We start from the raw sequence: 14,585 nt of genomic DNA, 5'->3' as shown, positions 1-14,585 counted from the left end.
TGACTGATTTCATTGCTTCCTGAGATCCTCTTCCTGGCTGTTTGTGAGAGCCTAACCCGGTGTGATTTCTAGCAGAGGGGTTGTATAATACAAGCGTTTTATTCCTGCTGATTATAATGACAGCACCACATCATCCATTTTTATGTTTCAGGCATAATCATAGCTAATCATATTCGATGTCGAGGATCAGTGTATTCTTTATCACAATATGTGCTCACAATCAAAGGCAGCATCAGAGCGCATTTACAGTATTGGTTGGTTTAATAAAGCTCATCCAGTTTTTTTGAGCTTTGTTAGCTGTGTGAAGCTCAAAATGGCAGGAGGAAATATGAACTGTCTGTTAAAATGCTTTGACATTTGAAATCACTCCTACCAAAGGATAACACTACCAGAGGAAATAAAAGCAGCACAACACCAATGTGATTGTCATCCATCCAACTTCAACCACTTATCCAATTAAATTCAGGTGATGGCGGTAACAGCTTTAGCTTTTCCCCTGCTAACTCTGAGTAGGGGATCCTGAGGCGCCCCCAGGCCAGGGGAGATATTATCTCTCCGCCTGGTCCTGGGTCTGCCACAAGGTCTCCTGCCAGTTGGACATGCCAGGAGCACCACCCTAGGGAGACATGCTGGTGTCATTTCCCGCCATTCTAATGATTTTTGCCTCATCTGCCCACTCTCCCACTCTCTCTTTGTCTCTTACCCTTCTGCTTTCTGAAGCACTCTTGTAAAAATGAATCTCTCCTATGAGCCGTTCACATCAGACTCTCTCTATCCATTTTCCACTCATCTACTTTCTCGCTTCTCTCTTTCCCTCTGTCTCACTCACAGTATTTTTCCTTTCCAGAAACAGCTCATTATAGCTCTTTGACAATTTACATGCTCTTATTTCTCTCTATATGTCCTTGTTGTGTTCTTCATGTGTAGCTTTGCTCTTTGATTCTCACATTCACAAACAATGGTCTTTGCAAAATTTGTATCGATTTCTCTCTTTCAGAGAGAACTTACTTTCTGTAACTTTTGCAGTTACAAGATAAGTGATAAAGTGCTAAAAATTGTAATACATCCAGTGAAATATCTGTAAGATTGTTAGATATAGCACTTGGTTGGTATAGTTCCCAGATAACGCATCATAATAAGTTTAACTGTAGCCCATGCTCATGGCAGAAATATGTGAAGGAAATGTTGATTTGAGTATATATCCATTATTTTTACATTTTTTTCCCCAAACAGTACGACTTTCAAACTCTCATGTACAGGTGAAAAAAAGGTGATGGCAGGCATACAAAGTCCACAGCTTTCAGACCAGAGTGTTGTCTGTAGTTCAGTTTTGGCAATGAAAGCAAAAACTTGTAGCTTGCGTTTTAGTTTGAATAAACACATTATGTCTGAAGTCACTGAATGTTTCCTGCATAAAACCAGACCACAGACTTTCACTAACCTTCAACAAGTGCCAAGAAAGTCTAAACATAATCATAAATAAGTGGAATAATGTGCTTGTCCCTATGAATAGATGTCACGCACAAAAAAAAGTTTAAAATGCCTGTTAATGACCACATACATACTTTGTGTTCATGTACAAAATGCAAGAAATTCACATTTCTCAAAACAGGACACAATTCTCTTTTTTCTGAAGATGTGCAGTCAGTCCTCAATTGCATCTCTTAGAAAGATAGATAAAGCTGCACAATGCGTTTTCACATGTTCTCTCCAGATTGAACAAAAATGTTGTCTCAGTAATGACCAGCTTTTCACCACCCTGAAGTGTTGATGTTCAGGAACGCTGAAAAGCTTTTCTTTTTGACCAGCTCTAACAGCACTTCGTACGTACCAGTTTCCAAGCACAAGCTTTGCTGCTATTTCAGAGCAGTCAGACTGCTCCTGCTGTGCTCCTTCAAATTGCTTCAACTGAGCACAGAAGTCTTAGCCCCTGTGTCATCTCCCCAAACCTGGGAGAAGAAGATAGATCCGATTATTACATATTGTCTTCCCTCCCTTCTCCATCTTTTCTCTCATTACTATCCTTTCGGTTTATGGTTTGATACTATGAGCTGTTACCAATTGCTGCAGTCCTACCCTGTCTTGCTTATCCTCTGAAAATTTAAATCCGTTTCCCATTATTCGGTTCTGGTCTCATTATAGCTTTTTTGCCATCTCCTGCGGTGACATGATGAAAAGAGAAATGCACAAAGGCTGCTTGTTAGCACTGATTCCCTATGGCTGCAGGAGACCTGCAATAGTGAGGAGGGGGTTTAACTCATAGGGTTACTCAGGCCAAAAAACTCATATCAGAGATGAGATATAATCCCTGCACTATAAGTGTGGCGAAGAATGGACAGACTTGTGGCTGGTCGCTGAATAAGAACAATATAATGCACGTGTAGATAATGTGCTGCTATTCAGTTTAGATCAAATGCAAAACAATGGTTTCTGATGGTTAGTTAGCCCAGTCCCTGGATTATTGCTCAGTAATCAATATTTTCATGATTAATTATTTCCTTTGCTTTGTAAGATGGCGTTATGAAAGATGTGAGAAATTAAATGCAGATTTTTCTTTAGTGGATTTTTCCTGAGGTAAAGACTCTTGATGTTCATTTAGATAAGTGATCTAGTTAGATCCACGTAATGAACGACAACACTGATGAGGAGATACTATATAATGGATGTGATCAGGTAACCATTACATTGCCCGTTGCTAGTGTTGCTGTATTTGATTATAGTCTCCTTAATTAAGACCACAAACATCTCTTGGTTTTAGAAGTATGGGAAACATTTGGGTTGACGCAAGTAAGCAATTCAGCATATCACACACAGGCCATCAAACATTTTCAGAGGGAAGAGTAGTAAAGGTGGGGAAAGACTTTGGATTGATGCTGCAATCAGCACGGCGCTCTAGCTGCTGACAGCTGCTGCTCCAGAGAGCAGGAGATTTATCTGCAGTGTTTGGCTGCAGCTGCACGCTGTTCGAAGTCAATCCAATGGTATTCATACACGCTTGCACCGTTTTTAATTCATGTGATCTATAGTGTGCAGTAATTTCACTTTTGTGTACAACAGGACGGTGAACACTTGCCATCATGAATTATTCAATATCCAGTGCCATGTTGGTGCTTCCTCACACAGTCCAAAGACACGTACATCAGATTAATCATGAATGCAAGGGTGTAACTTTGAGTTGAACATTGGGGGGGTTGTGATTTGAGATTTCCACCTGAGGTTCCTGTCAGATACGCTGCCCCTTTATACTGTTTTGTGTTCATGTTTTTGTTTTTGTTTTTTCAAGTCTGGAAGCTTTGAATATGTGATCAACTGTAATAAATACTGATACTATTACTATTTATGGTTCCAGTTCTTTACAGTACTATCAATACTATTTTGAGGAATAAAAGAAAACATAAACTTCATTTATTTTAGCTATTTATTTTTTTAAACTTTTTATTTTTTTTGACATTTTCTACAGGTAAAAAGTTAAAATCGAATAATCAATTAAAGAGAATGAAACAGCAGTGTTTTTAACAGTCATTGCTGTTGTCGCCCTAACTCTCTCTCTCTGTGCTCTGCTGTAACCATGGCGACAAGGTTGCCTGTTAACCAGTGAATCTTGACTGGCTAGCATTACAGCTAAGACACAGCACAGCAGAAAGTGGGACCAACTTTGGTCCAGTTGACTGATTATTTGACTCGTGAGTGGTAATAGCACACCTCCTGTTAGGAAGACACCTTTATTCTTCTCCTCAACTAACAAGTTGAGATAGTTGGTTGCAGGGGTGGATAAAAGTAAATTCACTCTGTGCTTGTTCCAGGTAAAAATATAATATTATACAATGTATAATACTCATCCTACCTGTAGCTCCCTTTCAGTTAAATCATGGACACAAGGGGTTCTTCTGGTTACAGGCATTTAATTTCCACCTTCATACCTTCAAACAGCTGTGGACAAATGTCGCAAGAACTGAATAAAATAAGAAACACAAAACATTAAATTACCTTCATGTTACCCAGAGAACTATCATAGACGGCAACAACAACAACAACAACAAAAAAAAAAAACACAACGTGAAACATACAAGTAAACGTACATAACTCATTGGCCGCATTAACCAAAGGGAGGTAAAAGGAAACTTCACTCCAGTTTTCATGTATGATAGAGCAACATAACTTAAACGTCCTCTCTTTCACCAGACCATCAACACAGACAGGTGCGCTTCCTTTAACGCATGGTCATGCCTAACATGCATCAACAAAAGGTAACCTGATGCTACTGTGACAATATAACATTAGTTCCGCGATGTAAATATACAGATCCATTTAAACATTTATTCTTGTGTGTGTGCCTTTTAGTTACATTGCTATGAATTAGCTAAATATTATCTTTTTTAAAAACATTAATTATTCTTAATTTTAACTCAAATCATGAAATGAACTTAAACTGTATAACTGACTCTAATGGCAGCTACACTACCTGGATTATTTCTCCATAACGATCGGCTCCTTCTTCATTATACATCGTGGCCGTATTATTACCTGAACACACATTAGCTTTTATCCAGAGTTTGGATGTCTTCTGTGGACATCACTGACAACAACAAGGTCCAACTCCTCATCAGTCACAGCTGAATACAGGTCTGTCTCTCTGCACAAATAAACCCCCAAAAAACCATTAACAACGAGTCACGTCCCGGTCCTTGTGTGTGTTGCTGTGTCTGAAGCGGTGGAGTACATCTTCTAAATTTGCGGCCATTATCTTTGTCGGATAAATATGGGTTAAACTTTGATGGGTGAGTTTGACAGTTAAAATAAATTCATGAAGCACTGCAACAGGACCATGAAATAATTAATTAAACAGTTAAATAATTATATATATTTTTTTACATTTAATGAATGTATATTCAATTATGTCCCTATTTCCTCCATAAATAAGTAACTCAGTGGGTGATTCGTTCTGTTGTTTGCGTGTCTCATCTGGTCCAGGTGCTGTTACTGGTTCAGTTTGGTCTGGTCCAGCCTAGGTCCTAGCGGGGGGCACCTTAGCTCGCATTACTAGTAACCATAACTTAACCTTGACCTTAACATAGCACCGGAAATAGAAACACATCTCTGTGGTCTCTTTTCTGGTCCTTACTGTAGTCACTCTTCACCAACTGATCATCGGCCCCTACTGGAAATCAAACCTCACCATCCTTATTGCCTGGCGGCAGCGCTAACCAGTGCACCACCGTGCTGCTGAAGTTTAAGTGACAGAAAAAAATCTGTAGATCAGCATCATCCATCTGCATTTTTCATTTACATCCCAAAATGGGAAACAGAAATATTATTTATTATATATTTTTAAATTTATTTTTTATTACAAATATGATAGATATCTACTTTATTTATCCTGAGGGAAAACAGACAAACAATAAGACATACAGAGACATGCTGCCTCACCTTTACACTGCAATGTGCTTCACTTCACAACATGAAGACAAACAGCTCATTTTTGTAGAGATCAGATGATGAAAGGTTTACAAACACAAAATAGGCTCAGCAATGGGGAATGATAATGAAATGAATGTGGATACTTGTGTCACATGAGACATTGTGCTAAAACAGCTGGTTAATATCCACACAGCTCCACTTTAGAGGATCAGACTCCGGGTCTTCTGTCCTGAGTCTCTCATTCACTTGTCCCATGGCCGCTGTGCAGTGTGTGGCCTTGTGGGTAATGTGTGACATAGTCAGCATGCAGCCATGTTGTGTTGTGTGTAAGCTTGCAGAGAAGCGTGTTTGTCCCTCTCTCCGGTGAATGGTGTGAGAAGTAACGCCAGCTGTAGATGTTGAAGGAAGAAAAGAGCTGAATAAAGCTGGTCCATGTCAACTCCAGCTCTCCTCTTCCTGCGGACTGCTAGTTACCATGGTTACCAGCATCAACGAGCCAAGCTAAGTTGATACAGACTTAGCTTTTTAGCTAGCTACACAAGCATAAGCTGAGCTAGCTCTGACAGAGACGGTCTGTGGAATAGAGTAATGGCCTTAACTGAGGCAAAGTTTTTCAGGTGAAGAACAGTTTCTGGGGGTTGAATGTCTGAATGGCTGAAATGTCTTGTGGTCAGCTGTTCTGGTGGATTTTTATGGTTTATTTAATTGGGTGTTGGACTATAACCCTACACTTCTGTACATTTTGATATTCATGGTCCCCTGAGGAAATTTGTGATCCCAAGCAGCATTCCCTCAAGGTTTTAACTCAGATGTTTCTACAACTCTGACCGAATATTACAATGAAATTGGGCCAAACATTCATGTCCCCCTCAGCATGAGGTGTAATAAATGTTTAGATAAATTTTCATCTGTCTTTTTTGAACAAGACTTTGCCAAAAGTTATTCATACTCAGACTTATGTTGTTAGTTCAGCGGTATTTAAACAGCTGTGTGTGTGTGTGTGTGTGTTTGTGCTGCAGGTGTACACTCCACTGATTTGAGAGTAGTTTATCAGCTGACATGGACACACACACCTGTAGCTGTCACCTGTAGCTCCAGGGTTCCCGGGACAACTCCATCAGAGCAGAGGGCCCAAAATGAGCTGATTCTTGGCTCAGTGAAGCCCTCAAACTGAGGCCACTTATGTCACCGACAGGTCCTGAGGCAGTGTGTGGTTTTTGGTGCTTCTAGAGCCAAAAATGTGGACAAGACAGCAAAGTAAAAAACAGACAGTTGCTGCTTTTCTCCTGAGAAACTGTATCGGAGCAAATGGGAGAAGTGGATGGTGGACATTCAGAGGCTGACAGAACAAATTCTGTTTGACTCACTGTTGATGTCGACACATTTTCTGAAACAAGACAAGAATCTCCACTACTTTTGAGAAAATGGTACGACTAGCTCAAACTATGTGCCCGTGAAGACAATTTATTAATATATTTTCTGACAATTTTCATCTCAGCTCTCCACTCTAACTCTGAACACGAACTCTGTCAAAAAGTATCTAAGATAAGAAATAGCTGACAACTGCGATGAATAGACAAGCCTTTTTTCTAAAATTTGAACACAGTCTGGAGCTAAAAGTAAGGGGAAGTAGTACAGGTTTGAAAAAGGTTGATAATTTGGGAGTCGAACTACACATAAATACACATAACCTAATAATCTAATAGACACCCATTAATTTTTTTGGCCACTTGTACGCCATTTGTGCTGGCAAAAATGCGTACCTGTTAGGGAAAATACAGAGAACACCGTTCGAGACTGAGCCGACATATAAGTCACTGGTTTTTCTCAAAACCCCAGGTCAATGCTTTTACACTGTCCTCTGAGTGCTCACGTATTTAATGACAGCTGATTGGATCTTGCCATCTCAGGTATGAGCTCTGATTAGACGGTGCCAGCACAGCCAGGCCTGACTTGATGTGACGTGTTCAGGGTTATGTATTAGGGGGGCTGAAGGATGGATAGCACCATGAGGTCATGTATTCCTTATGGACCCCCTGAGCAGAATAACAATACCTCTGACAGAAAGACGATTGAAGATGAAAAGGTCAGGAGGGAAGAAAGTTTCAGAGGTACAAACATGAGGGCCGTGGCCCGACCTGAGGTCACTTTGTACAGAATAACTTAGGAGTTGTGACATGACAAATTTTGTATTTAAATTAATTTTTCTTTTCAGTGCAGGACTGAAGGACAAATCTATCAGTTGTATTTAACAAAAGGTGTATGATATGTAGGGCAGCATGGTGGCATAGTGGTTAGCATGCAAGGTTTTTATTAAAAATTGTGTGAAAATATTAACATAATGTACATGTATATGTATATTATATAATTCCAAATCCCAATAAAGCATATTGTTCTGCAATCCATGTAGAGCAGGTCCAGACTAATATTACCACACCAACTAACAACAATCTGCAGCAGGATCAATTTCAGGGTAAGTGGCAGTCTGCTGAGGCATTTAATAGTGAGAAGGAGATAATACGGAGAAAGAAGAAAGGAAAAGTAAGAGCAAAATTAATAATAACTAAAGATGCAAGCAGCAATGAATCTTGAATCCAGTTAGTTTAGCTGGAAATTGTTGAAGTAGCAAAAAAAAAAAATCACAACTTTAAAGCATGTGGCCAACTTCCTGTTGGAGTAAGGGTATCAGACCCCCAGACGTGTTTGTTCATCTGGACATGATACATATGTGTAATGAGCTTTGTTTCAACACACTGGTTGCAAAAAAATGTGTTTGCATTGAAGTCTATTGGAAAAGGGCCCTACTTCTCACTCGATTTATTAGCTCACTACAAAATTTTCGAACTTCGTCATTCTTCTGGTCTCAAAAAACCAAGTCAGTGACGGCAACATTACAAACGGGTGGGTTCACAAACCAACAGATGATGTTCCAGTGTGCTGCCACCTGGTTAGGTGTGACTTTTACTAGAATGACTGCAGTGAGTTCTGGACCTTTTCATCTACCTTACTGGGTATCACACAGCATATGCGTAGAGGAAAAAAAGAGGAGATTCACCGAGCCAGATCGTTTGAAAGGCCTTGTTAAAAAGTAGGGTTCATTGAAAGAACGCCCCTGCGTTCATCCTTCCACTTAACAGTTACATGGGCAGACACATAAGCTGCTTCCAATTATAACATAATAGGATTTAGCAAATGCACAAGATAATACAGTGCACATGCACAGATGGATTGGGCCACAGGAAAAAGCACTACAGCTAAAATCAGTTCTATGTTGTATGAAAACTGACTGATTGATATTTATTATGAGGAAACATTATGTTTAGCACAGCATTTTCAGCAGTTTCATCTCTAACACGTTTGGTTCCAAAAACGATCAGCTCCTCAAACCCAGGACACGGAGTGCATCTTGTTTTCCTTGTGTCAGTCAACCTGAATGCAGAAAGTTCTTCAGCTGCTGTGAATCCGTCATACCTCTGTTTTGACATATTGTCTTCCAGTGGCATACGTGTCAACCTCCCCACCTAAAGATACCTATGAACCTCAGAGAAATATCTGGTAATATGGAGCACCAGGCAAACGGAGAGCAGCCATAAATAAACCATCTCCCTCTTTGCCATCTCCCTCTTGATGTGCTGCACCGAGAACAGAGCCAGACTCCTCAGTCTGCCCCCAGGGGCAGATGAAAGAGAAATCCTGATGAAGAGGAGGCGGCTGATGGATGCCAGAGACAGCGAGGTAAAGGTGGAAATTGGGAATGAAGTTAAGAGGAGCGAAAGGTCAGACAGAAGGAAAGATGCAAAACCCTGAACAGTATTAACCAAATACAACAGAAGGCTGTTGTCAATCTGCCAGTGTTCAGCACACACGCTCTCATCCTGCAGGTATGGAAGAAAACACCAATCCAACATGCTGCCTTAAACACTCATTACCAGAAGAGGTAAACATCTCTGAGATGAGATGACAGAAGAGGGAATATATGTATATATATTCCCTCTTCTGTCATCTGTATATGCAGCCATGATAACCCTAACCCTAGCCTCAGGTTAATCAGAGAAGTTGGACCTGGTGGGTGGGGGGGTTGGCCTGAACCTGAGATGCTGCATTCAAGAAACAACAGTCTGCTGGGCATTAACTGGTCTTCCCATTACAATCTACCCCATTTTTCAATCAATGGCTCAACAATTACTTTATTTCCAAGGTCTAAAGATAGCTGCACCAGCTACAGGTCTCTGGGAAACAGTAGCCGTGGTCACCCTGCTGCCCACCACCTGGGGCAGACGGTGAATGGTGTATGCTTCCCAGCGGTGGAACGGGTGGTCCTCCTTACCACCCCAGCATCATGTTTGGCTGTCAGGTCGAGGGTGCTGGTGTTCGACCAGCGACCGCTCCTCTGAGGCTACGGTGGTTATTGTCAGAGCAATCTGGGGTTGAACTGAGGGTGAAGTGTCTGCCTGGGGGCATAAATTCACAGGCACATGTGTCTGGGTGATTTCAGCATCATATGAGTCCTCCTTTCAACAGATGCCTCCAGTTTTTAATCATTTAATTTACAATCAATAAAACTGCTTTCTTTTGGAATGACATCTCTGTCTTTCAGTTTTCACACCATCTGTGTAGCCTTTCAAATAACCAATGTCTCATTTCCTGGGGTGAAATTCCCCAGGTGGCAATGTCAGGTAGTCAGGTTCTGGTGACCTCTATTCACAGAGGCCCAACCACATTGAGTTTGTGGGTTTGCAAAAGAACAAAAGAACGAGCACAAACACAACAAGGCTGTAAAGTTTAATTTATAATTTCTTCTCTCCAGTGACATCTCGTCTCATTAATTCACTTGTTGGCAACCTGCATTTTTTAAGAGACGTAAAGGTTTTTAAAAATCATATCAGCAAATATGCTGGCATATTTTATGCTGTCGAAGAAATCCTGAATAATGTCTTGAGCTTGTGTTAATCACAGAGCCAATGTCAGGCATCTAACCAAAACACATTAACAAAACTAGATGATTTATGATCAAGAAGCCTGCAGCAATTTATTCCACTGGAGACAGCGAAGGTTTGAACAAGGAGTAAGTAAGTCTGAGGAAAAACTGAGACACCAAAAAAAGGCCTCATCTCATCCCTCCCAGGTGGTCTCACACCAATTCACACCTTGATTTATGTGACGCAGTCAACTTTCACGTGACTACTGTAGGGCAATAACCAGTAACATGCGTCTCTCATAACAAGATCAAACAGCAGAGGTTTAAATACATGTGACTCTTCAAAGAATCCCCCACTAAAACCTGTGGATTAATAAAGAAATGTGAGAAGTGTCTGGAGACAAGAAGCGCTACTGACTCTCCAACACCAAAGCAGGGCGTGGAAGAACTGGGAGGATGAGGAGGCACTTTGGTCCATTCACAGTTCCAGGGAAACCAAATCAGCAAGATTTCTGACAGTAATAAAAATTTATATGATAAATGTAGTCTTACTCTGTTTTTCATCTGCTGCTGGGGATGAGCAAAAGAGCATTTCAGTCACTTCAACTTTAGTACATCTGTCTCGTTGTTTTTAAGTCTTGTCAACAGAAAAACAAGACTCGGTACAAACCTCGCACACAGCTGCATGATGTCAGTGTAATGGCTTCATGTTACAGGCAGTCGGGCAGTCCCAGCCACTCTGTACCAGAGCTGAAGAGTGCCTCCAATTCAATGAGTTTCCCCTCCATCATGACAGAGGAACTACATTGATAACATTTCCGTCATTACTAAAGGAAGCAGAGGAATAAGCGAACAGGAGAAACACAGGGCAGGATAGAACAGGGGAAGGGAAACTGCTACACTAAAGCAGTGAATAGCTCTAAATTGTATATAAACAACTGAAACACCAGAAACCAGAAATTAGAACATTTGCTGCAGCACAGCAATAAATGCCATGTTGAAAATAAAAGGTTTTTATTTTATCTTTTTTATTCTGAAATGAATGAAAACCAGACTTCATACCAAAATCCTGCTACAACCAAATAACAAACAGAGGGAATAATAAATAATGGCCTATTAAGCTCAAGACAAAAAGTCTGAATCAAACGACACATGTGCTGATTACAGGCCAATACAGACTGGAAACTTTCCTTAATATATTTCACATTAATTCATCAACTCAGCTATCTGGCATTCAGCTGACCAATGGTGGAATTACAATGATGAAACGACAACAGAGGAATGATTTAAGAGGCATGAAAACAATCTTGTCAAACTCCCAGCACTTCAGTAAACCCCCAAACTCCCAGAATAAGGCAGTAAATAATATGCATGAAGGGCCCTGGAGAGTTGCTATAAACTGAGGACTGAACAGATGTTAGAGACAAAAGTACCAGTGCTTCAAAAATTGATGAGCTGTGAGATGCAGAAAACTTTGAAATGAGCAGAGAGCCTGAATCCTGATGACCCTTGGGGCTTGTCCTCACCTGCCTGTGGACATGAACACAGATGAGTGCCAACAGTCTGTTGGTGCTGCCATCTTTCCACAAAAAGATTTGTCACTAATTGCAGAACTTTGATAATAAAAGGAAATACCCAACAAGTTATATATTAAAACATATTTTCTTTAAATCTCCTGAGATTTAGTATTCTGTACAGGCTAATACTTTCAATTTATAATTTGTCCAGTGTTCATTTATTTATGAAATCTTCTTGAAAATGTGATTTTTAATAACTATTTTGACAAATACGACCTGTCAGTAAAAATGGACTTATATCAGCATCAGTCCTCGTCTCTCCTTCTACTTAAAACTACTGTCTGATTTATGCTGTAACTTTATCTACCTTGTTTTTTCTCATGTTCATCCTATCTGTTGATGTTCACATCAGGATGGGGATGTTTGATGGTGGGTGGGAGGTCAATTATATGTTTTATCAAGCAGGAAGGATAAACACAAAGATGGAAAATGAGAGAGTAAGAGGGGATTTTTTTTCTCCTCACGTCTTTCAACAAAAATATATTGCAAAAAAGTTAAAGGAAATGAAATGAAGTCCACGTGTAATTTACACCCTGTTAAACCGTGCCTATGGAAAGTACCCGTTTCTGATTGACTGGCAAGTGACGGATAAAACTGCAAAGCTGTGTGGGATTTTTCACCTGGGACTGATCTGACTAACTAATAAATAGACTAGTATCTCGTCAGACCGAAGCACAGACCAGCAGATGAGGCTGTTTAAACAATATTTTTTTAAACACGCTGACATTACAACACCTGATGCATCTTTGTAAAGCTCACTAGTCATATTTTAAAAATAGTACTTCCTGGCTTTTGCTGAGTCATAATAGATTTCCAGACTTAACAGAAATGAGTATCAAATCTTGACGATACCGCCCCTCTCAAAAAGAAAGTAATCAGACAGAGGAGGCCGGCTCCCTGGTATGATTCCCAAATTTGTGCCTTAAAGCAGATGTCAAGGAAATTAGAAAGAAATTGGCGTTCCAGTAAGTCAGAAGATTCTCACCGAGCCTGGAAAGATATCTTAAAAACTAATAAAAAAGCTCTCCGCAGTGCTAGAAGTTCATATTACTCAGCCTTAATAGACGAAAACAAGAACAACCCCAGGTTTCTCTTCAGCACTGTAGCCAGGCTGACAGAGAGCCATAGCTCAGTTGAACCAGTGATCCCCTTAGCTCTCAGCAATGTTGAGTTTATGGACTTTTTTACTGACAAAATTCTCACAATCATAGAAAGAATTCATCAGCTCTTGCCTACATTAGAGAATAATTTCCCACTGAATACAGCAACTCCCGAATCAACTGCAATGCCTATTGTACATCTGGAATCGTTCTCACCTCTGAATCTCTCAGAGCAGGCTTCAACCTGTCAACCTGTCTATTAGACCAACTAGCCTCTTTAAAGATTTTTTTACTTAATAGAGCTGTTCATTCTAGATCTGATTAACTCAACCTTATCTTTGGGTTATGTACCTCAGACTCTTAAGACCGCAGTCATGAAACCCCAGCTTAAAAAGCCAAATCTTGATCCAGATGTTTTGGCAAACTATAGACCCATATCGCACTTTCCAGTCATTTCTAAAATCATTGAGAAAGCTGTATCAAACCAATTACATGACCATCTGGATGGGAGCGGTTTGCTTGAACAGTTTCAGTCAGGATTCAGAGCCCATCATAGCACAGAAACAGCGCTGGTTAAGTCTCTAATGATATTCTAATGGCTTCAGACAATGGATCATCCTCCATACTTCTCCTTCTAGATCTCAGTGCTGCATTCGACACCATAGATCATAATTTACTACAGAGACTGGAACATGAAATTGGGATTAAAGGAACTGCACTAAGGTGGTTCAAATCCTGTTTATCAGGTAGACCAGTTTCTTCATGCTAACAACAGCTCCTCCTCATGCACTTGGACCAATCCTCTTTACGCTTTATCTGCTTCCTCTAGGCAACATTATCAGGAGACACAGCATCAACTTTCACTGCTATGCAGACGACACTCAGTTGTACTTATCAATGAAGCCAAATGAACTCAGCCAGATAGTCAAACTGCAGACATGTCTTGAAGACATAAAAGTCTGGATGACCCAAAATTTTTTACTTCTCAACTCTGACAAAACTGAAGTTATTGTACTCGGCCCTAAGCACCTCAGAGAAATGCTATCTAATCATCTCATCAGTCTGGACAGCATTAGTTTGGCTTCCAGCTCCACTGTAATAAACCTTGGAGTAACCTTTGACCAGGACATGTCCTTTGTCCCTCACATAAAACATGTCAGTAGGGCAGCTTTCTTCCACCTGAGAAACATTAGGAAAATCAATAATGCAGAAAAACTAGTCCATGCATTCATAACTTCTAGGCTGGACTACTGTAACTCATTACTATCTGGATGTCCAAACAAATCTCTGAAAGGTCTTCAGTTGATTCAGAACGCTGCTGCATGAATATTAACAGGAACTAGGAAAAGAGATCATATCTCTCCTGTGTTAGCTGCTCTTCATTGGCTGCCAGTAAAATACAGAGTAGAATTTAAAATCCTTCTCCTCAGTCCTCAGCCTGCAGGTGGTGACTGATCGCCATCCCATGTTCCTGCTCCCATATCTTCATGAATTCCGTACCACAGCTCATCTCCATGAACTTTATGTGGCGCCATGTTCCTGCCTATACCTGTTTTGGATGTCTCCCTCTCC

The sequence above is a fragment of the Echeneis naucrates genome, chromosome 5 (assembly GCF_900963305.1).
Source record: "Echeneis naucrates chromosome 5, fEcheNa1.1, whole genome shotgun sequence".
In the NCBI taxonomy this organism is placed as follows: Eukaryota; Metazoa; Chordata; class Actinopteri; order Carangiformes; family Echeneidae; genus Echeneis; species Echeneis naucrates.
The sequence above is the reverse complement of the archived record's forward strand: the minus strand, read 5'-3'. Positions refer to the sequence as shown.